Source organism: Gallinula chloropus, assembly GCF_964237585.1.
Source record: "Gallinula chloropus genome assembly, chromosome: 3".
In the NCBI taxonomy this organism is placed as follows: Eukaryota; Metazoa; Chordata; class Aves; order Gruiformes; family Rallidae; genus Gallinula; species Gallinula chloropus.
The window spans coordinates 76,200,900-76,225,625 of NC_140087.1; the positions used below are offsets into that span (position 1 = coordinate 76,200,900).

Here is a 24,726-nt window from a genome sequence, read left to right on the forward strand (position 1 = left end):
TTTGATTTTGATTTAAGAATGTCTCTACTTTCAGGAACAGAAGAGTTCCTTTTGAATGAAATTACTTATTGATCTATAACCAATTACACTTTTACCCTCAGAAAACATTCAGCAGTGATCATTTTCAAAATTAGATGGAATTACAGTATTCAATCTTCCAGGCTCCTTATTTCTGTAAAGGTACTCTTGCACTGTGGACCGAGGTGACTTTTTTTTTTTAAATTTATTTACTGGCTTGAGTAAATAAATAAGAAAGAAGGCCTTAAATAAAATTCAGAGGTTGTTTATATCATTCTCTTACATTGAAACTCATGGGAAAAAATGTCTGGCTGGTATTGTACAATCTTCATTTAAAAATGTGAACAAACCAACTTCTCCCAGGTGCCAGAAAAGCTGGGAGCCTGCATTTTTCAAGGCAAGTATTGTGTTGCTGAAAAAACTTAAAAATTTGCTTTCCAAAGCCATATCTACCATCAGGTGCCTAGTCACCATTTGCCCATTTCTTTGCAATCTGAGACCACATCGACCCACTGTGGTCAACAGTGTTTTCTTTTTTTATTAGCATATTCATGATTTTTTTTTCTTGTAGTTTTCCTATACCTGAAGTCTGTCAAAATCACAATATTCATACAATCTGTCTGGCCTTGATTTTTCCATTTTAAAACAAACCATTAGGTTCATTAATTATGAGTTGGAGATCAAAAATTATTGCCTGCTCATAAATGTTTCTTTTTGTTGTTTTATTTCTCCAAATAACTTTCCTATACCAGTGCCATGGCAACAGTTGGTAAAAATTGAGAGTTTTCTATGGTCAGAAATACTACCAACTTAATATACTTCACCTGTCTTTTGAAACTCCTGCAAAACAGCAAAAAGCCTTTTATCATCATGCTCTGTGAGGTGATCCTGGCCTCCTACTATTGTCTTTGCAAGAGACTTCCAAAACCTTGAAACCTCCTCTGCTTCAGAGCAAAATCCACGATAACTGTGCAGAAATTTCACTGGAATAAGGTCTGACCTTCTGAGAGCTGCTTCTCTTTAGTCTGTCTCTCTAGAGTGGAGACACTAAAGGATTGACCTGAAATCCTAAGAAACCTGGCAATGATTTTTTTAAGGGTCATCACTGTTATTTGAGGCTTGGAAAACTGCTGGGATATAATTTCCCGGAATCTATTTCATTAGTGATAGTATTCAAAAGAAAGTTGAAAGGCAGTATTTTCAAAAGCACTCATGGTACCCGAGAACATATATCTTACTAAAGTCAGTGAAAATGTAGGCAATTCTGAGAATTTTACCTGAGATTTATTTTTAGCATGGCAGGATGTTGTGAAACAACATGGTTATAAAAGTGAATAAAAACATAGAAATGGGGAGGCCTATGTGTATGTTATATTTGAAAAACAGTTTATTGGGTCAAAGTTTTTCAGTATTGGCAGCTACTGCATTAAACTAGCTGCAATAAAAGTAGTAGAAGGGTTGTATCATTCAAAACTTCCTTCTTGCACCAATGTTGAGATGCCACTATGAATATCTTACCTACTACATAACCAGAAATATCCCAAAGCTGTGAATAGTGGAAGAAGGAAAAAACTGGAAGGAGAGAAAGGACTAATTCTGCATGTTCTTTTGCATATACCTGCTTACCTGTTTGCATAATGAATGTGCATGAGCAAAAAATGGCTATTTACATTGAGATGCATGGATAACTTCCCTGCACAATTGTCAACTAAAACATTATAACAACAATTCAGTCGTGATTTGTGGGTACCCCCTCCCTGGCAGTGTTCAAGGCCAGGCTGGATGGAACTTTGGGTAATATGGTCTAGTGGAGGGTATCTCTTCCAACCTAAACCAGTCTGTGATACCTATGATTGAATTATGCTGGGATGCAGTTTTACAGTAGAATAGAATTGTTACGGAGTTTCCATTTTACTCAAGAGACATGAAACATTCAGATCCTCCCCAGATTTCAGACAGATGCATAAAGGTAGATTTTAAGCAGTATGGTGGCAAAGAAAGTTCCATGTGGAACTACAGCTCTGAGTGAAAACATTTTAAATCATAGTCCTCGCTGGCATGTTGGGGAGGGTGTCTTCGGGATGTTTCAGAACAGAGCTATGAGGTAGCAGGCTCTTAACCTTCTTCATTCTAGGAATGGAAGAGGAAATTACAAGTTTGATTATGGTACTTCAGTGTGTGCTTGCCCTCTTTATTATTCTGTTTACTTAAAGACGATGTAAACCTAATAATGAAATCAAGCTCATAACAAATTCTGATTTGGAAAATTGCTACTTGATCATCTGAATCACAGCTTTAGTGTTAGGTTAGGAACGCATTTATTTAAAGTAATCATTTAACCTCCCCAAATAACCATTGTTAATGTGAGAAACATTTCAAAAACTGTATAATCTGCATTGCCACCAGATGCTTAACAGTTCCAGTGCAAATATTTTAAATTTCAAGATAGATTATTATAAAACTCCACTTACATTGTAGCAGCCTAGATATAAAGAACTGGTTGTGTGTACAATACATCTGCATCCCTGTGCTTCAAGAAAGGGATGTTGATATAGTTTAATCATCCAGAGATGCAGCAATTAGTTTTTGTAACTATCACTTGACTTCTATTATGGAAGTGGTCTCCTGTGCTGTTTCTCCTTTGAGATCTAGTTTTTTTCATGCCTGAAAGTCTACCGCCACTTCCTTCTGTTGATAGATAAAAGAACAGCCGATGGCTCTGAGAATATATAGTAATAATAACTATACTATAAATATGATTATAACAATTAAAACAGATTATAAATATGATGCAAATATATGTTGTACATATGGTAATATATTTAGAATAATTATATATTATATATTATTTTATAACTATACATATATATGTCATTTATAACTACCAATATATAGTTATAAAATTTATTGAATAATGTAATCCTTTTTTTCCTGTTTTCTTGGCATGGTCCACATCCATGTCCATGCATAAAAAGTAGGTACCTTATTCACACATTGTTCAGCTAATCACTACGTGCATTTCTATGCTTGGCTTCTTCATTGGCTTCTAAAGCCTATAGGTGATTCTGTCAGTGAAGCCTGTTCTTATCTCTGTTCTCTTCCCAACCTCTTCTCCACCATCACTAGTCAGAAGTATGTGTGCACACGCATGCGCGTGTGTGTGTGTCTGTGTATGATCATCTTTCACAAGCACTGTGCTGTTGCTGCCTTGAGTTTCCATCTCTTCTATGGTGAAAACCAAAGTGAAGTTAAACAAGATATTGCCTTGAAAAGCTAAGAAATCCTGTTAGGTAGCTTTTTCTGGTAATGCTGGTAGCATAGGAAACAAGCGTTTTCCCATGTGGCATGAGTAATGTTTGCTTTACTAATGAAAACACGAAGCATAAATTTCCATCAATGGACTTCACTTTAAAAATTGGTTTAAGTATAAATTATGCCATGTTTTTATCTTTGTTAAAGACTTTAAACTATACCAAAGTGTAACATTTTCTGTGCCTGATTGCAAGAATCAGCAGTTTCTGTGTCTTCCTTGTTTGTCTCCATTAAAGTATTTTGGGAGCACAAAACTAATATGGTTACAGTTTATTTTGAAATTGAGGACAAAAAGGGGGATGTATGGGGAATAAATCCAGCAGACCATTTTACATCTTACAGCTTTGTCATTCTAGAAAAGATACCCAGCCTAGGGGACCCTAGCTCCTTAAGCTAAACTGGGCTCATTTTTATTATCTCAGGAAGGATGAGGAATTACTAATTAAGCTCAGTTATAGATATCAAGCGTCTACTGAAGTAGGTGATGTGGTCAAGATCATCCTAAGGTTTAAAGTAATGAATTCGATGGATGTGGCAGCATTTAAACATCCTAACCCATTTCTGAGGGCAGCTGGGAAAAACACCCCATAATTCTGGGACGAGAAGATTGACAGTCCTGCCTAGGATATAGTAAATATGTAAAAATAAAAATAAATTAAACTCAGGGTGTAATGTGGTAGATAATTTTTTATTTAATGCAAAATAATAAAGTTAATACATTAATGGGAAAGCATGGAAAACAGTTTTAGATGATGTGGTGATGTTCTCTAAAACGTATAATATGATTAAGGACAGATATTATCAATGTATGCAAAGTATAATGCACTTAATTAACCTAAAATACTCTGAAGATGCAGTATTACTGGCATGACAGATTAATCAGCATTGTACACAGATTTTCAAAATGGTCTTTTGAAGCCTTCAGAGTTACAATTAATGACTGAGGTGAACAGTCATAGGAGAGGAAATATTGTGTGTCTTACAGAAAATTGGGTTTTGGGTCATGAATAAATTCAGTCTGTGCTCTTTGTCTCAAGTATTTATATACTACTTCTATTAAAAATATATATTGTGGCAAAGGCATTTTTCATTTGAAAACTTTTCCTTGAGAAAGATGGTCATAAAAATCATTGAAAGTTTTTGTGAGTTTTTGTCAGCTTTGGTTCAAAAATTCTCCTGGTTTCAAAGGAAGTTAATGCTTCCACATTTTCTGAGCTATTTATTCAGTTTTTTGCATATGATAGACTTCATTTATATAAAGTAGGAAAATATTTAAAATCTCCAAATGAGATGTTGACTTTTGTATAAAAAAATATTGATAGCAAGTGGTTTTGATTTTCAGCTTTAACCTAATGGAAAATTCTGTAAAAGTTCTCTCTCAAATTTTTTCCTACTTTTTTTTTAAAAAAAAGAATTGGCAAAATTAAAAGGACTGTTATTTCCTGCTCCTCTGCCTCTGTCTAGCAGTTATACATATGCAATATTCTTCTGCATCAGGCTTTTAATAGCTGTTAGATTCTATTGTACATAGACATAATGTATGGATAATTTTAATTTATGCAAGTATAATAATCTTCCCTGAAGTGAACAGAAATAGTAAAACTTGGGTGAATAGCAGACTGCTGTGTTTGAACATATCATTTGAGAAAAAAAAATTGCAAAGTCTTAAGATAAATGAATTTGTTATTCTCTTTTGAATACTTCATATGTCTTGGGCTTAATGCCTAATGGAAAGTCAATTGAAAGATTCTTATTGATTTAGTTGCATTTGGATCAATGCCTAGAGAGTTGGATGTACTTTCAGTGAGATTGATGTTAAAAATACCTTTGATTTTAGTGTTTTGTATTGGATCTAATTAATTTTTCCAGGAAGAGTTTAATAATCTTTAAAAAAAACATTCCCAGGATAATGTTTCTTCTAATAATCATCTTTCAAGTATGGAATTCCTTATTAATATATGTTTATCTGTGCAGTGCAAAGATTGGGTAAGGCCAGTGGTGGCTCGTACATGCACAAAACAGTAATGAATTAAAAATCGAATTATTCATGTCCAGGAAGGGTGAAAAAAAAAAACCCTAGGTTTCAGAAATCTGGTATTTTCGAAGTGCTGAGCAAGCACAAAGTGGCTAAAGTCAATGGAAGTTGAATGTAGCCAGCACCTCTGAAAATCAGAGGATCATCCTGTCAGTTAAGTGGGCATCGGGGATCACTCTGGAGCTCTGGAAAGACTTTGGATCATTATGTCTATCACAGTTGTGATATTTAATATTCTGCTACCTTGAGGCACAATAAAAGTTCTGAAGGCTGATGTTATCTAATTCAGAATTCTGATAATATTGAATATTTCCTTATTATGCTTATATACATGAGATTTATTTGTGGGGTTTTTTTTCTCATTACTAAAATTATGTTTGGAAAATGTTATAAGAATTTTGACAGTTGTGGGCAGTTCTCCTCTTTGGGGAACAAAAATCTCAGCAACCAGATAATGTGTTAATCTTTAAGCTGAAGAAAAATTACTGTAAAGGAAGGATTCCCAGTCTTGCTTATGGGTTTGAATAATGAAAAGCAGTGCAATCAAAAAAGAATAATTTATGGGACTAGACAGGCAGGTGAGAATACAAGTCAATGTACACAAACATTAAGGTAATTACAACGGGAGCAATAAATTAATCTAGGGAATTTGTGCTAAATGCAGCAATCATTTACCTCACTGATCAGGTTAAAGGTCTAAGTTGAGGGGAAAGAAATAAATCACTGAAATGGTCAAGCCTTGAAAACATGCAATTAAGTTATTCTTTTGTATTAGCAGAAACATAGATTAAAAAGCTCTGGAAAGGGATTTTATGATATAAGCTCTTTGTTAGTACCTCATCTTGAATACTCAGCACAGTCTGTTACTGCACACTGAGCAACAGTAGTCTGCTCTTCCCATAAAGAGGCCAAATTGATGAAAGAATGTTATGGAAACATGCTAATTCTGGCACAGAACAGACTGATACCTTATTGTATGAAAAATATGAATGGAATTTGGTTGATATAATTAAACAGTTTGACATTATGGAGATGCAAGATTTCTCTTCTGCAAAGAGAAATCCTGGTGCTGCTGCAGAAGGTTTATTATACCAGCATGGCAGGTCTGATGTTCCTCAGCCTAGAAATGTGCTCGAGGAAAGCAGTTCCTTTAATCCTCCTCTGTCTTGGGATAAATAGAAGTTGTCACATCTTCCTCTACCCAGCTAATAACTCCTTTATGCATTCTGCTCCTTTTGTGCTTTTGGGATGACAAAAGCTTCCTTCCCAAAAAAAAGCATGCTGGATGATGGGGTCACCACCTTCCATCTCCTTGGTAAGAGAAAATTGCACAGCTAGTAGGACCTAAGTTCTCAGCTAAAATACCATGTGTCAGTCACAAAATCCTCCAGCCCTTGACAGTAATGAATCTCCTGAGGTGCTTTCTTCTAACAAAGATGTAGACCCTTGCTGAGGGTGAGTAGATATCTGAAATACTTCTGTTGGTCCCAAATATATTTTAGAATCATCTGATATCAATATGGAAAGGATTGAATGTGGCCATGGTGTTGTATGAAATGATCATGCAGAGTAGATCACGGACTCTTCTGGTCTCCTTTGATCTCCCATATGTCAAGATTACACTGTAGTTAGAATCCATCTGTTGGCTGAACTGCCAAAGATTCAAAACTTTGTTGTTGAATTTGATGGCAAGTCTTTCTTTGAATTTACTGTTGCAAACTACACAAATGGGACTTTTGATCCAGCATGAATACAGAACATAAACACGGACCTTAATTTTTATGGGGTCTTGTTGAAGTTAAAGTAACGCTAAAAAGATTAGGAATAGAAGGGGGTTGGGCTGAGTCATGTTATGTTAATAACAACCGGGCATTTTTAAGAACTGAAGTGGAGCAATTTGGAGAGGCAAGCCACAGAGCAAACGTATTTAATTGACATAAACTTGAAGAGGCCCATGACCTCTTCATAAAGCAGCCCTTGTTTTTTACATTGCTACTTATAAGCTCTGAAGTACTGTATGTGTTACATCCAGTCTTATTTTCAGGGATTCTTTCTTTCTCTTCCCTTTCCCTAGTTCCATAAGCCGTTTTTCTGCTCCATCCTCAAGCACAAATTCAGGTGCTGTGCATATTCTGCAGTCCCAGTGAATCCCAATAGAAGCAGGTGGCAACTGCCCAGGGTCTCAGTGATGGCATACCTTTGCTTTCTCATAGAATGAGGCATGCTGAATAGTTACAGGAACTGGGGAGTCACTTCAGATGGTGACTGTATGGTGTACTCACAAGGAAGACCACCTTGATGAGGAACATTCATTACTTCTACTTAATTAAAGAAACAAATCAGCAAGAACAAAACAAATAAGCATGTGGCCAAAATTAGGAGACATATCCTTTTGTGACTAGTTTTCTTATGTATAAATACCAAATTTCTTGCTTCAGAAAGGATGACTTAGTTTATAATGGAGAAGTAGTTTATAATGTACAGACAAATAACTAGCCCATCCAGGAAAGTCAGCACTTTTCCTAATTAACATTATATTCTCCCATTGGTGTTTTAGATCCCTCCCAGTCTAATCAGGTCCCTGTAATCCAAAATTTCCTGTACTGATTACTAGCCAACATCCTTGCATACGAAGGTTACAGGTATATTAATAACTTGGCACCAACTCTTCCAGAACACTGCTATCTATAAAAAGACCTGATGAAAAATTTAGCAGACATTTTAGCAACCTTATTAAGATTTAAAGAATACTTGACTATTTGCAATAGCAGAACATTTGAGATGCTCACTGAAACCTCACTGATCACCGAAAGGAAGAAGCACCGAATCACAGGAAATCATTGCAGTTATTTGGAGAATGAGAGCTTTGGAGGATTGAGGGTTGCTTCTAGGAGCTAGCCACTTTTTCCCACCTATCCTATGTGGGTACTTCTCTGTTTATTATATCTACTGTATATTTTATTAAGCATATACCTCGTAGTATAATAAAATCAGCCCTGAAACTATTTCCTAGCTTGTTACTGCCTAGTTCTCACCTAATTTTTAGAGAAGCACAAGGAGATTTTGCTAGGCATGCCTGGTTCAAAACCAAGTGGAAAGTATGTGTGTTAGAAGTGTGCTAGAAGCCATGGCAGTGGAGGGTGTCAGCAGGCTGTAGGCATTTCAGGCTGACAATGTGTGGTTTGGAAAAAAAAAATTTAAAAAAGAGATACATGAGCAGTGGCATCACTTTCAGAGTATCCTAAACTGTGCTTTTAGCTCCTGTTGGCAGCTTGAATAAGAAAGAGTGACTTTCAGATTGCTATGTCCCACTGAAAGAGGGCCAGCTCTGCACAGGACAGATCAAGGTTTGTTTCTTAGAAATATAAGCCAGAACTCATGATCTGGCTCATTAACTCCCTGTCTTTTAAATTTATGAGCTCTAAGTGCAGATTAGGATACGGCTTGCACTGCAGCACAAAGTACCAGAGTAGCAGTTTTTCAGTGAACACACAGTATGAGCAGTATCATTTTTAATACCAGTCAGTGAGATTAGCCTGCTGATGTGGAACAAGGCTAGGGGAAAAGTGCTGTTGGTGGCCTGACCAGATTCTGATCCTGACTCCCACTAGTAATTCTCATCCCACCACTTCCACTGTTAATTTGTCTGAAGAAACTGCAGAAATACAAGTATAAGCAGGATCTACATCAGGCCAGAAAACTCCTGCTGGAAGGTGAAAGGTGCAGAGGCTATTTTACGGATCCTGCTGCTTTGCTTCAGGCATTTGTTTAAGTAAACATTGCTATTCTAGTTAATCACTTTGTGCTAATAAGGGAAGCTCATCTTAATACTATTCTATTTTTGTGAGATACTACCTTAATTGTAACACATAATTAGATAATTAGACCACTTAATTCAGGTTTTGCTCTGTGATGCCTCAGTGTCATCACCAAACTGGAAACTTGTTTTAATATTTAATGCTAGATTTCTTTTTTTCCATCTAGACTGCTTTATCTCCTTAAGCCATTCTCACTTTTCACTTATACACTTACTGTGTCAGTGAGGTGTAACTATAGTGAAATCACTGAATTCAGTCTGGTATACCAGAGCGTAGGACTGGACACAGTGGGTCTGGTTCCTACTTTCATCCAATTTAGTTAGTTAACTTTTACAATCTTTGACACTAACTCATTGCACCAGGGTCATGCAGGAAATAGAACCAGAGTAGGGAATTTACCTGGATTTCCAAATCCCAGGCTACCAGTTATATTTTCATCTACTTTTCAGTAGCTTGCCTGTGCTGTCTAATCACTGTCTCTCTTATCTGAGCATGAGATGCTTGACATAGGTGCATTTCCACTGGTGGTGTATCACTGAGCAGCCTTTTCCTTTCTCTCCCTGCAACAACCATAAGTTACAATATTTGCATTCCCTATCAATCTCATAGTGTTTCTTCTGACCTGTCAGTGGGCTGCTGCTGCTGATATATCTCTTTTTGGTTTGGTGGTTGTGGGTTTTTTTTTTTCCCTCAGATCATGCCACTTACAAGAATTTCTGCAACAATAACAGACAGGATAAGGATTTAATGAACTGGCATTTTCAGTGTTGTGGTGGTTTGTGCTTAATGTAACAATACCACTAGCAACAGGTGAGTTTTCCTGTTGAGTGTTTGGAGAGGCTTAAATATCTCTCTGTGAAAGCCCATTTACATTGAAGCATTCTGATGCTCCAGAGGGTGGATTAGCTGAAGGAACTGACTCATGCATTTCTTGGCTTTCGATAATTACCTGGCTTACACTGAATGAGGAATGCTGAGGAACAAAGGAAAGACACAGTCCTTCAGTTTTGCCAGTTCTCTGTGAAATTATCCTGTAGCCTTCAGTGCAGCAGCATGAAACTACTAACGTGGCTTTAACTGCTTGTGCTAGAATTTGTAGGTGATAACTATGTTCAGTCAAGGACCAAATGTAAGTCCAGATATTCCCTCAGGGAAAGGTAAATCATACTTGCTGCTGCAGCATCACACATTCTCTGTGGTCTAGGAAAAGCCTCTTGTACAGGACTGGGAATTCTGCTGTTGTGTCAGGTACTCTGTTTCATCCCAGGCCCCTGGTTTGAGGACTTCAAGCATGACATCCTCAACGGATCTGATCATGCTCCATTTTGGGGCTGGATTCTCTTGTTATTTTCTGTTCAGCCCTCTCCCTTGGTGGACTTGCGACTTATTGTCTACACAATGAAAGCTACAAGGCTGCATTCTTCCTGTTCACTGTGAAACCCCATTAATGTCCTGAAGCCTTACTGTTACCCATGTAGGTTTTTTTAATTCCTGACCCAGTGAATTCCATGGAACAACAGAGAGTTCCTGGGGCAAAAGTACTCAGCCTTTCCCTTGCCTAGCAGATGGAGTTTTTAAGAGTTGCTGTGGATTATGTAGCAGTGCCTTCTCATTTAGGGACAAGCACAAAGAGCATTATCATACACGAAGCTACTTTACAGTAACTTCTTCCAATTAAAATAAAAAGTGAAAAGATTATGCTGTGGAGCCTTAATAACCACTCAGCATATTTGATAATGTCACTGCTGTCGGTATCATATTCACCACTATGTTTAATAGCTGAACAGATGCAGCTCACTAGAGCACCACATGGTATGCAGCAGCAGGGAGTCCCATTTGACAAGTTGGTTTTGTTTTATTTCCTTCCCAGAGAGCCTTCCCTGATATACCAAGTTTCTGTAGTGTTTTGATTTGCTATTCAGCAAACAGAAAAAGGCAAGGGGATTCTCTACTGCTTGTTTTCAAAGGAAGAGGGGTTTTGACTTTTCAGTGGAAGTGCTATGAAATTCCTGTTAAAGCTAATTTCAACGCATATTTCAATATCAAATTGTCAGCCCTTGATCTCAAAAGCATTGAGTTTTAGCAGGTAGCATATATCTGCATGCAGAGGTTGCTTGGAGGATAGAAACTATCCTGTTTTTTTGGAGGTGCCCTCAAGTTTGGTTTTTGTTTTTTTATTTTAATTGCAAGATTTTGTGTACACTTCTGCAAGTCACTCTGCACAGCGAGCAATAACTCTTGGCTGTAATAGTGCCATGGGATGCTGTGGTTGTTTGGTGCTTCTAGATTTGCTCTCTGTGGAACAAGTCATAGGAGCATTTTATGAGACTTTCCAATCTTCTAATTGCTTGTCTGGAAAAACACCTGAGTATATACTCTGAGGCTAAAATAAGATGGCTCTGCACTTAATATATTATTAAAAGTCATGGGATAATACAGAGTAGATAATGAAACCTTGGCTGTATGATGTAGTTATTTGTTTCCAGGGAACATATAATAAAGATGAGAACAAGACTAAAAATGCTTCAAGAATTGTTATCCACTTCAAATTACCTTATCCATAAATAAAACCAAAAACTCCCTTGGTTGTATTTCCTATCTCTTATTATTACAACGTGGTTATACATTTAAAGATAGGTGCTGCCAAGGGCTAAATTAATGGGCAGTGTCTTGCCCAGAGCTAAAAACTTGTCGCAGCTTTGTGCTGAGCTGATGTGCTGCTTTGGAAGATATTTAAGATCTCTGGGTTTCTATTCCTAATCGGCTTTTTTTTATTATTTAAATATTTTGCTGGCTATTTAGACTGAAATTCTTAAAGCACTGATTTTCTTTTCTTCTTTCTTGCTTTTCACTGCATATTCAAACTCAAAAAAAAAAAAACCCAACCACCAGCACGTCTCCTTGTCACAGCTGTAGTGTGGTACATGATGACACCAAGCTGTGCTAGTGTGGGAGGAGGGGAGATAGGGGTTGCAAGCACTGTGGAGAACTGATTAAAATTCAAAATGAGCTTGATAAAGTGGAGAAATAGTCTGAAATCAGGAAGATGAATTTCTACAAAGGAAAGCGACGAGTTCTGTACCTAAGATGGAAAAAAAATCAAATGTTCAGCTATAAAATGAGGAATAATTGTGGCCAAGAAGCAGTTCTGCAGAAAAGATTGGGAAGTTAAAGCTGATTGCAATTTGCTGCAGAGGCAGACATGCATCGCCTGGGATGTATTGACAACATGTGGGGTGGTAGAGGATGCAAAGAGGTTAATTGTTCACTCAGTGCTGCTAGGACTTCAGCTGAAGGAGTATGTCTGGTTTTGAGTGCTCGGCTTTGAAAAGGAGGTAAGCAAATTAAGCAGCTAGTAAAAGAACCAGCAATGTACTGTAGTTTAATTAACACATAGCTGGTAAGAAAAAAGAAATTATGGGTGCTGTTTTGTTTATAGAAGAAAGGGCACGGAGTGACTGGATGTGAAAACTCTCTTTTAATACATATAGGTTATAAGCAGGACTGTGGCTAATTTATTTTGCCTTTCTGTAAGGCTAAGGTACAAAACAGTTGGTTTAACTTGTAACAATGCTGTCGGGCATAAAATTCCAGATCTCTGAGATGGTTGGCAGTGGAGCAGGTTACTTACATAAGCAGGCCCTGTCAGCTTATGTTTTCAAGATCAGACTATGTTCCTGTTGGTAATGGGAATTCCTCGGAGACTTCCACTGTGTGCTTTTGCTAGTTAGCCTGGATACACTTGCTGTTGCCATTGAGTGATGGTTCCTGGTATGCTGTAGGCTTTAACTAGAAGGCTTAGTTCTAGGAATGATTTAAGATGAATACTGTAAGCACAGTGAGGTTCTCTGTTTTCATTCCTCGAGACACAGAAAATGGAGACAGTAAGCTGCTGCCAAGCATTTTCTTTTAATATCTGCTGGTCTCAGTTTCATCAGGCTACTCAGTGTGCAGCAGTGCAAGGTAGAACCTGCTCTCCCTTTGCCAGACTGACATCCCATCTCATTTAACACAAGCCAGCTGCTTTGCTGCCTTATGCAGGAGAGAAACCTCAAGCCGTATGCCTGAGAACTGCTCCCTGGCCAAGCAGAGGCCTGTTGGTGTGTTCTTTACCAACTGTTTGCGTGTGCCTCCTCTTCAGCTTGTGAGAAAGGTGGTGGTGATGTAACTAACTTTGCCTCCTCGCCCACCTTTCAAATATTAGCAAGTGTTTGCTTTGGTTGCTGTGTGGGAGTAGTGAGGTAATTTGAACCATCCTGGTGTAAATCCAAAATAACCCAAATGGACTAAATAGATTACTGAGCAAAACTCATCACAAGAATAATGCACAATTGGGGTGAATTTATTTTTCAGGTTTTTGAGCTATTTGGCCAGCTCGCTGGCTGAGGATATACCTGCACAGCTGTGTGAAATGTTTTTTAAGTTTCCTTTTCACAACAGTGTGTGCAGATTATCTAGACGATAATAATCACAAATTGCAGAAGATAACCTTTCCTGTTTCATTTCTAAAATAGACTCCACTTTCTTTACATTAGTGACTATTTGTAATGAGAATTTAGAAATTCTCTCTAATGATTTTAATGGAATGCTGATTTTAAAAATCTCCTTTAGCTATTAATAGTTGTCACAACTTTGGGCTCATGAAAGCTCTAAGCCTATAAGAAGTTTTATCTTTCTGGTGTTGTTCTCTGGGACTACATCTTGAAGCTTAGTACGTGCTTGTGTCAGCAACCTGCATTCTGGGGTTTCCTCTAAAGCCAAGGCAAGGTATTGCCCTGGGCACCAGCCACGCTGCGTCTGCAGGACCTGGCTTGGGTTTGGGGTTATCACTTTGCAATGATGATGGTTTGCTTAGATGTGAATTGGTAGCATCACTTTATGCTGTCAGCCAGGTGCCGTAGAGAATGACTATGTGTTTGCTTCTGTGCCAAGGAAGGTAAACCCCCCTCCACACCCCCCCAACTTGTGTCACCCCATCCTTTAATCCTTTTTTCCAACCCCCTCCTCCCCAAGTTGTGTCATGCAGCTTCACCAGATATTTTGCAATTCTGCGGTTGCAAAAGTAGGTCATGGATTTGCCTCATTACCCCAAAATATAGGAGTCATCCAGGCTGATAATGTATGTCCTTTCATCGAGTTGGAAGAAAAACGATGAATAAAATCATTGCTGTGACTGTGTCAGGACTGTCACTTTATCTGTCTTGTAATGGAGATGTTGTTCAGCATTTCTAATTATGATATTAATCTTCACTATCCCCTGACACAGGTGTAATATCAGGAATACCAGTGCATGACAAATTTATTACTTTTGACCCTCAGAGGCACCAGTCACAAACACTTTTGGTTTGCTGGCAAACCTAATTGGTTCCCTACAGCCCTGCCTTTTCGCACTGAAAATATTTGTAGATTCATGCTGCGTTTCTCCTATCATGTACAGTAACATGAAAAATCGAGACAGGGAAGCGGCCTTGCATGAATCATGTTCTCCCACGCATGTACCACTCATACAGTGATTATCAGAAACATTGCCTGCATTGTTAGTATTTTTTCGAAATTATAGACAGGGTGGAATTCTGCATCTGAAGTCTTTAGAAAGCTTGCTTACTTGGAGGAGGTTTTGGTTTTTTGAGGGCTAGATTGCAAGAGACTTCCTAATCACATGGCTTAACTGTGGTGAGTTGGAGGATGTAGAGAAAGGAATGTCTGTTCATGGGAGCATTCCAAGAGGTGGAGAAGGTCGTGGAGCCTTCCCTGCAACCTTCTCTGCTGTGTTTTCCCGTGGGCCTGAGCAATACTAAATTATGGTATGAAGGGAGAAACTGGTACTGGCCCTATTGAGGAGGGAATGGGAGTGTTTTGACTCTTAAGGCTGATTTTTAGGAAGTTAGTGGGCTTTTCTGGCACTGCTCAGGTGATTCTTCTATAAATGTCCAAGGTAGGATGCTAATAATTGGGTTTTTCCTCCACTTTAAACATATGCATCTATTTCAGGAGAAACTCTGTGGGTTTTCAAACTTCTGTTGTTCTGATCTATCATAGTTAAAAACCACAAAAACTAACCCTTGTATATGCAAATCAAGGGCTTCCCATTTTGTAACTGCCCATGAGTTTCTGCTCACTGCCAGGAGTTGGATGCAGTAGGAGAAAGATTATTAATTTTGTTTAATGGTATTGCTGTGTAAATTAGAAACTTATGCTTTTCCAGTCTCATTTCTCAATGAAAACTAAAATGTGGAAATTTTTTCGCACTGGGGTAGAATGTATAACTGAAGGCAAAAGGCCTCAGCATTACTAGCCAGTTGGTGCTGACTTCAGTGGGGCTGGAAGAAACCTGGATTCACATCTTTTCACCACCTGGTTCAGAGTGGGAGCTGATCCAGACTCCCACACTATAGCTTGAGGACTTTAATGTCAACTTTTGATTTGCCTTGTTGTCTGAATCTTTGTCCCATTCTGTGTTTCTAAAAATGTATTTTTTAAAAATTTTTGTTTCTGTACATCAGTAAGGAGGTAGTTTTGCAAACTTGCCTTTTACTTAATACTTGTGAGAGAAATTGTTTTCTAGCCAGTCTTAGTGAAAACACATCTTCTATATATTGATGATAAAAGGGTCCTGTTCTTTTTATGGTGATTATAGTCCTGATTTCTGTTGCTTGTTGCGGCTAAATTCAGGTTCCATATAGCAATGACTTCCTGGCTGAAACAGTTTCAATCAAAATTCAGGATGGAGATTTACTTCATGTCTTGTTAAAATAAATGAAAATAATCCCAAACTTGTTTCTAGAATGGTTTAGAACTGCAGGAGGCGAGGAACTTTGAGAGCACTGCAAGAGTTGCAGAACATTAGGGACATATTAAAAGAAAAATGTCACTATGCACCAACTCTGAACATGAAGCATGGCATATTCACATTTCCTAGAACCCACTGTACGTTTTCAAAGGCCAAAACCTTTTCTAAATCCCTTAATACCACTGAATTTATTATGTCTCCTTAACACAATTGAATATGTCTGAAGATGTGGACAAGGGACTTGATGATAAAGCACTGTAGTGATGGGAAAGACAGAGCAATTAGGGAAAACATTCTCTTGCACTTTGTAGTGGGTATTTCCCTAGCTGTAAAAGAGGCTTATGCATTTTTTATTACCAATTCTGGCCACCTGAGATATTTGAAATCTGGATTCCATATCATATTTGCTTGATTTATTAACACCCCCAGAAAAACACAGGCAATATAATGAGTCTCTGTATCAATAATTTGTTACAAAACTTCCAAAAGATTCAGTAATTCTAACCCAAAATTAATGTATTAGAAGCATTAATACATTGGTTAAAGATGTTTTTAAAGGCTTTTTAATGGCTTAAGAATTAATAACCTTTTAAAAGCCAGCTGCAGCTCCCAATTTTATTTCCTGTTCATAATGAATTCCTGCTATAATTATTTTCTACCTAAGTTTTGGGTTTGGTTTCTATCGGCTGTCATACAATTAGGAGGATATTTGTGGTGGCATAAGTGTAAATAGAGAAAAGTTACATCACTGTTCATGCAGAACACTTTGGTCACTTTCGCTTCACCTCACATCCTTGGAGTAATACAAAATAAATAAGTATGGTTTGCAACTAGAGTGTCCCTTAATGGCTGTTATTAAATCTGATAGGTTCTCGACAACTCAAAATATTCTTTTGATTAAGACTGTGTCAATGAATTTGTTTCATTATATTTTTTCTACTTTCCAAGTAATTTCTAGTGCAGCAGGTACTCAATGCATAATAGAAATTCAGAGCTTGCATGTAAATGCATTTAAGCTTTCTGAATATAGAAATGTTTACATTTCTTATTTGCAGACCTGCCACATTACATGTTTTTTGTTACAGTGCAACAAAAGAAAAGCGGCTCTAGCATTAGAGGTAGGTAATAAAGAGGATCACTTGGCCAACATGCAGCTCTGTAATTTTAGTTACTGATCTTAGTGTTAAATGAAAGTAGGAATCAAGAGAAGTTTCTTCAGTATTGTATCACTGCCCTGATCACTTTTTTTAATGAAAACTTTAAATCTTAAAAAGCATTTACTTACCTTCTCTTTGATTACAAAAATATGCTTTTTAAATAATGAGGCAATTGTTAAGAAATCATACACAAATAATATACCCTAAGAGGATAAGTTGTTTAATATCTTTTTTCCTTTTTTTTGTTTCTTCATAAGACACAAGATCGTGTATTTGTTCTGCTTTCTGTTGCTGTGCAGTAGAAGCTAATTCCAATTTCAACTGTGTTCATTAAATTTAGAGAACATAGCTGATGCCAAAAACAGTTATCTAATGTTTGTTATATTGGCATAAAATGAGTAGTGGATTAATTTTATGTACTTCTGATATTAGTGCCTCTTGGTCAGTGTTTTCAACCTTTTCTGCAAGGTCATGAATATGAGGCAGTTGTAATATTAGTGCTATCAGATCATGCAACTTACACTGCATTCCCTAAAATGGAAATATAACTGTGTTTGCAAGTCTGTATGAAGGAGAATGAGGTAAAAATAAGCCTAGCCATCATCTCAGTAAGAAACACAGTAGAAGAGTGATGAGAAATCAAGTTTTGACACAAGATTTAGAACCTCTGTATAACTTTGAAGATCAGTCATTTAAAAAAACACCACAGTGCAAGGGTACAGAGCTTAAAGTTTAAGTACAGACTTTCTTTGAATATACAAATCCAGACCCATAGCTGGGATCTCCTTTTAAAAAAAACCTGTCTAGGTATGTGCAGAGATGCTTCAGTTGTGTAGTAAGAACCACAGCATTACACTGCTTTGAAGATCTGCCCTGTGATTCTCACTGAATAGCATAAATTAATTTTTAATTCACACCTCTGGCTTCTGCACAAAAAAAATATCCTGAGGAAAAGGTGTCAGACTTGATTGCTAGAAAATTTGTTATAACTACATTATGTATCAAAATTATTATATTGGGTGACAATTTCTATTATTTTCACAAGGTCCATTCAGTTTAATTATAATTTACCACTCAAGTATAGCATTCTCTTCATGCTAATCTTCAAAATATTCTTGCTTTTGCTTTAATAGCTATTTATGAGTCATAGAAAGTACACCTAATTAATAACTCTGCACGTTGCTACAATTAAACATTAATCAGATTTGATTTTGAGAGTAATGTGCTACCAGTCTTCCAATCTTCTAAGTTACGACCTGATAAAATTTTCATTGCTCTAGTTATAAAGTTCTCAATGAGGAAGGAAATTCCATTTAGTCCATTTAATACATAGTGGTAGTCTTCTATATAAATTTTACACTCATCCTACACTTCTATAGGTAAATTGGGTAGAAAATCAGCAGCAGTGACACAAAGTAAAGATCTAACTGAAGCAATGGATGGTGGTTTTTCATTAACATGGGATGACAGTGTTTTGTCAATATATTTCTTTCTTTCCTTTCATTTTAGAAGGGAAAGTTGGTAGATGTGAGTATGAAACAGTGTGTGAACTTTCAAAAACAGCCTTATCAGTGAGTTTCATACAGCTGGTGTAAGTGTTTGAGCCTTGTCAGTTTAGTGGGTTTGTGTTCGGGTGGTTTGTTTTGTGTTTTTCTTTCTGGTTTGGTTTTTTTGCTAACTGTTGGTTGGAAAAAACCCAGCTACCTGATGTTGGATCCCAGCATGTCAGAGTGGACTACTGACTGACCTGTCAATCAGTGGTTGCTGTCAAGTTTCTCACTGGGGCTGTGGGCTCCTCTTCTCCTGGTCATTGGTTCCCCCCCAACCACCACCAATTCCAGCTTGGAGAGAGGCTGCTAGTAAGTCAAGGGATATATGACAATAAGTGGACAGGTGGGGAATTAGCTCTATTGTGTCCGTGAAACTTATCTCTGATGCTATTAACTTGCTTTCAACAGTGAAAAATCCTTTTCAAATCCTTGGAAGTTGAGAGTAAAAAGATGGAATGAGCTCTGTGTCATAGGTTAGCTCTCCCAGATCATCTGCAGCTTAGAGGTATTTCTTACATTTTTTTTCCTCAGAGAGCTAAACCCCATCTCTTCATTCAATAAAAAAGCAAAAGATAACTAAATCTAGGCAAGGGCAAAGCAAAGATGGTAGATAACCTGTTAGAACAGTGTTGTTCTAACAACTGGAGAGATTCCAATTTTTTTGATTTCTTAATAGGTTTAATTAACCTGATTCTTCTTACTGAAGCTTATTGCATTGCCAGAACTAATTTGTGTGCTCTGATATTTCTATTCTATGTAGTAAGGGGAATATCCTATTTTGAATTTGTTTGTATGAAGTACTTTTATTACAATTCCAGAAACTTTAGATTATTTCAACCAGTTGTATCTATAAATCACATTACCAAAATATTGCGACCAATACTACTGGGGAAAAAATGAGTTAGGAAGCTGCCCTTTCCTAAATTGAAAATGTGTCTGGGTCAAAACACAAACATAAGTGACAGCCTGTTTAAAGGATGGGTCATATTTTGTGCCTGCTGTGTTTGTGCAGAAAGGATGAAGTGTCTTGGTCCTCTCATGGATGTTCTGATATCAGAAGGAATTGGTAAGGTCTACTACGAATATCATGCAAAGGGGAAGGTTTGAGAGCCTCACAACAATTATGTGTGCTGGGTTTTGTGGGACTTGGAGAGGTCTAAATGAGCATATATCAAGTGGTGAATCCCAAGGTACAACATGTGAATGCCCCTTTTCCTCCATCCAAGCAGAGAAAAAGCTCCTTCCAGAGTCCTGTGAACCAAGCAGTGTGATTCTGCTCCATCTCTTGCGGTCAGGGGTGCCATGTATGTTTGCCAGTGTGAAATGTGCCTGCTGTGGTCAGGAAGGGGTAACTCATCCACAGAGAGCTTGCCATTGCTGGCTGTTCTGACCTTTGGAGTGTGCTGGTGGTGCTGTGGACTTGAAAAAAATACTCAAACATATAATTTTGAAATGTCCCCCTAAGTGGTATGATTTCCATTCAGTCTATAGGGAGGATGATGAATGTGAGTTATGCTGTTGTCCACAACATATATTGTGGTGTAAGAAAAGAAAATGTCCTTATTGCTGTGTTTGATCATAATTGAAAGTTATGTCCATTGTCATTTGCTTTGTTTCTTCCCCCTTAAATGTTACATACTGGAGACTTCTCTTTTTAAGAGGTAGCTACTGACAGTTCCCTTCTGCTACCTTTCTACAGTAATATTCATGGTTATTTCCTTATTTTTATCAAGGTTCAGGCGCTCTCTATTATTTTATCCTTCAGGTACCACATCACTCATGATTATATCCCTGCTGTGCTTGCCATCAAACGTCTGCTAAGCTCTGTTCACAAAAGGTTGCTTTTATATTTTTCCCAAGACTTTAATGAAGACTAAGTATATGGTACGTTGGTGAGTTCACCAAGAGGTTCTGCTGCAAGATCAATCAGGAGGTTCAAGGTTGCTCTTGAGAGGAAGAAAATTAATTAATTTTATCTTTTAAAGGCTATTTGGAATAAGAGAGTAAAATATCACTCAGAATTTTTTTAAAAAAATTAAAACAATAATCCAAACTAGTCATTTGGCTTGTGCCTTCAAAGGCAGGTCTCTGAGTTAGCTTCCCTCCAGATCTCTCCTCTAGAATTACTTTTTTCTAGTGTTGACACCTTCTGGTTATTTCACATAACCATGGGCACAGGGTAGGGCTTTCAAGAAGTAAAAATTTAATGCTATGCTCAGCACTTGCTAATATTTGCAAATGTGGTGCAGACTAATGCACCATTCAGAGTAGCAGAGGCTCTCTGCTACATCAATGATAGGAAAAAGGTGACTTTCTTTTTTGAAAGTGTGGAGTACATGCCCTGGCATGGGTACTCAAGCACTCTGATCTTGAATTCTTTCATGTGTTTCCTTAGAAAAAAAAATTAATATCTGATATGAAGCCAAATAGAAAGCAACAAATGGCAACTAAAATTAGTAATGGATGTTCCTTTCTGGCAATTCTTAAATTGAACACAGTGGTGTGTTTTCTTTCTTAATTTATAGTTTATTGGCCTGATCAGCGTTAATAGCCTGAAGTGATACTATTTGTTTTTAATTCAGTCAAGATGCTACTAAAAAAAAAGTGTATATTGAACATCCTTGTAAAAATAATTCTAAAATGTCAAATTCCCTTCTGTGTCTGAGCTACCTGGAGGACGCAGGAAGCCACTTTGCCTCCAGTTATTAAAAAAAGAAATGGGTCCACTTGCCAAGTTTTCTTAAACTTTTGAACTATTTCAGAGTAAGTTTTGGCTGCACTTTAACAGTCACGTATTACAAGCTTGCATTTTGGATTTACTGGAAATACTGGTGGTCTTTAGAAGTACTTTTAATGAGAATAAAACAAAGAGAACATAAAATATTATTACTGGTAGGAAAAAAAAAATACATGGTGATTTTTAGGGAGGGATTTTGCTGCATTACTGCTGATGTGTGGTTTTAGAGCAACTGCACAAGTGGGGTCTTAAATAGGACTCTTACACCCATAGACATAATTTTCCTCAATCATCTGCCCTAAACTAAGATTTGTTCTTGCAAAGTAGGTGTTTAGCTTTGCTTTCTGAGTTTTGAGCAGCCACACTGATTTTGCTTGGGCAATGTCTAAACCTAAGAATGTCTCTGGGCTTGATTTTTTTTTTATTTTATTTTTTTGAGGTTTCTTGTTCGTTTGGTTGGGTTTTGGGTTGGGTTTTTGTTTGGTTGTGGGCTTTTTCCAGGGTTAGAGCTTGAACTAATTGTACATTTACATGCATGTTTGTATGTAATACCTTGCAGCAGGAGATGGATTGAGAAGTGTCTCTGGGCTGTTACCCTTGTATGTCAGAAATGAATGCATGGGAGGACTGTTTTGTCTGTCAGACATTAATGTGAAGTATGACAGAAGGGTTATTGTTTTGCTTGATTTATGGCTTGATTTATGAGACAGACCCCAAGCAGAAATGCTAACCTCTCCAGATAAAGTCAGTAATGTAACAGTTTTATTATTCATTTAAATGTCTCTAGGGTAGTAACCTCTTTTTTATTACTTTAAATTAATTTTTGGAACTAAGCCTATGCTTGTGTGTTTGCCTCTTAGTTCTGAGCCTTGGGCAAGATGTAGGGCTGGGCAGAAAATGACCTGCACAATGCATCTTGATAACCATGACAGTTCTCTCTTGGCCAAGATAAAATGCAGTGCTGCATGGATAGTAAATGAAAAAGATGAAACAGCTTAATGTTTGCTTATACCTCTAGCAGTAAGGTTTATATTTTTTCCCCTTATTTTCTAGTTTGAGGGGGGTGATATCTTGTCCAGAAATGGTCTTTTGTTATTGTGGCGGTTTGAAAGGCACATTATGGCTGTTGGAAGCTTTTGATTTTCAAGGAAGAGAGTTTGATTTCCAAAGAAAACAGGTTTCCGTAATCATGATGTCCATCAGTCGATCAATCCTATTTTCCTCCAACAGCATTTGAACCCTGTTTTATACAAATTTAGTAGAAGCCTAAGGTATCAAAGGCACAGAATTCTTGCCTTTTTTATTTGTTTTTTTCCTTTCTTTTCCTTTGGTGAAAATCAGCAGCTCAGCAATGGAGGGAGACCTGTTAATCTCCCACTGGGAGAAGGGTAAGCAAAACTCAGATATTATCCATTCTGTTTGGCAGTAGCTGAATGTTCAATCAGCACTGAACACTTTGGCCAGCTGGTCAGCTTGTGTGTAACTTCAGCCTAGGGAAGACATTTGCTGTCTTTTATTGACATGGCAGGACATAAGAAGATAAAAGGAGAAACAGGAAAACAAAATGTTTTGAGAAGCCGTGGGGGTCTTGAGAGGGAGCTATTGACATGGGAGGGAGAGAGAGAAACATCAGAGAGAAATAAGTAAGAAAATGGCTTAATTATGCTTACAGAACAGTCTGTCAAAGGCTTCCATGGAATAGAAATGGTAAGCCAAAAGTAGCTCTCCTTGTTTTCTTCTTTTTAGTGTGGCGAAATTTTTGGACACCAAATATTCTTCTGACAACGCAACATACCAATAAGAGCAGAAATCCCACAGCACATTTTGCATTTAAGTACTATTTTACATTGATTTTCGTGGAGCTTTGCAATAATTGTAAGCTAGTTTATTATCCTAGTTCAGTTGCATAAAACAGTTCTGTCCCACCAGCTATGCTGCATCTTTCCTAATTTCCTTTGGGGACTACACCTAGTTTGTTCCAAGCTATTTTTTGGAAATTGGTTAAAAAATGGACCAAGCCAGATATCGCTGCAACATTCAGAAGAATGTCTAATAAATGTTCATTTTACTAGGAAGACGGAATGGTATCAGCCTCAGGTCATTGCAGAGGTGATTAAAAGTCTTTAGCAGTCCTTTAATTTTCAAAATAGTGGGTAGACTTGAGATACATGAAGCTGAAAAGAAGGAGTTTCAAATAGCTTAAAATAGCTTTTAAAATTCAGTGGGTTTTATAGCTTGTCCTCAATTCTTAAGTACCTTGAATTATATCTACCTGTGATTGTAATAGCTTGAATGAAGGAAAGAGTATACAGTACTACGAGTAGTGCTCAGATGCAAAATTTACAGTATTCTTACTGCTTTGCTGGGTCAAGACTATGTAAGCCTTAGGAATATTAATATATTGGAAGGCTATATCGTACAGCAGGGGGGAAAATTAATGAGGCAGATTCAGTATGATTTCAGGCAACTGACAAAACTGGTTTATAACTGCGGAAAGTATATAAGTTATGTATGAAGTTCTTCCAGCTAAAAATAATGGTTCATATAGTTTCCCAGTGTAGGGGTATGGTGAAAATATTGCTATGATATACATTAGCAGACTCTTAAGTATTAGGAGAAAAGCTTCCAGAATGTATAGTTTATTGATGCCTATTTCTGTTGCGCTAAACCAAAATATTTATAGCAATATGTAATGAGCAGATTATCATTCATAAAATATGCGGTCATAAAAATGAGGAATAGTGGGATTATTAGCAGCATTCAGCAGTAGAGAGGCTGTCTCTTAATGGTTTCCTCTTTCTCTAGTTATTATCACTGCAGCTGTGAATTATAGTATTACATTTCAGTGGATTCACTAGAAGAATTTGTCCAGACAAAAAATAATAATTAAAAAAAAAAGGAGGAAATAAAATGGTTTGGGTTTTTTATCCTGCCCTAGTAATTATGATTACAATTCTAACTGAGACGTGCAGAATTTATTCTGTAATTTTGTCTCTAACACATAACAGCTATGGTAACATATTGAAGAGAAATTGATACTCACATAAATAAACTGATTTTGTAACCGTTAATTTTGTAGAATCAAATTCTTTATTATATGTAGGCATAAGTAAACATTACACATGAGCACTACTGAAGTCAGTTCATACTGCAAGTGGACTATTTACATAAGTAAGCATTTTGAATCAACTCTTGATGGAGTGGGCACACTTGGTAAAGTAAATGTGAATCACACACCATTCTCACTTATTTTATTTCTTTATTTCTCATTATTATATTATTTCCATTATTGAATTTGAAATTTACTTT

At 37.1% G+C, this 24,726-nt stretch overlaps 1 protein-coding gene across 21 annotated transcripts in view; it reads left to right on the forward strand.

Annotated features, from left to right (window-relative positions):
* The window catches only part of NRXN1 (neurexin 1), a gene marked incomplete at its 5' end in the record, with an annotated part of 727,448 nt that overhangs the window by 501,060 nt on the left and 201,662 nt on the right, over positions 1 to 24,726 (forward strand). The gene's annotated exons all lie outside the window — the stretch shown is intronic.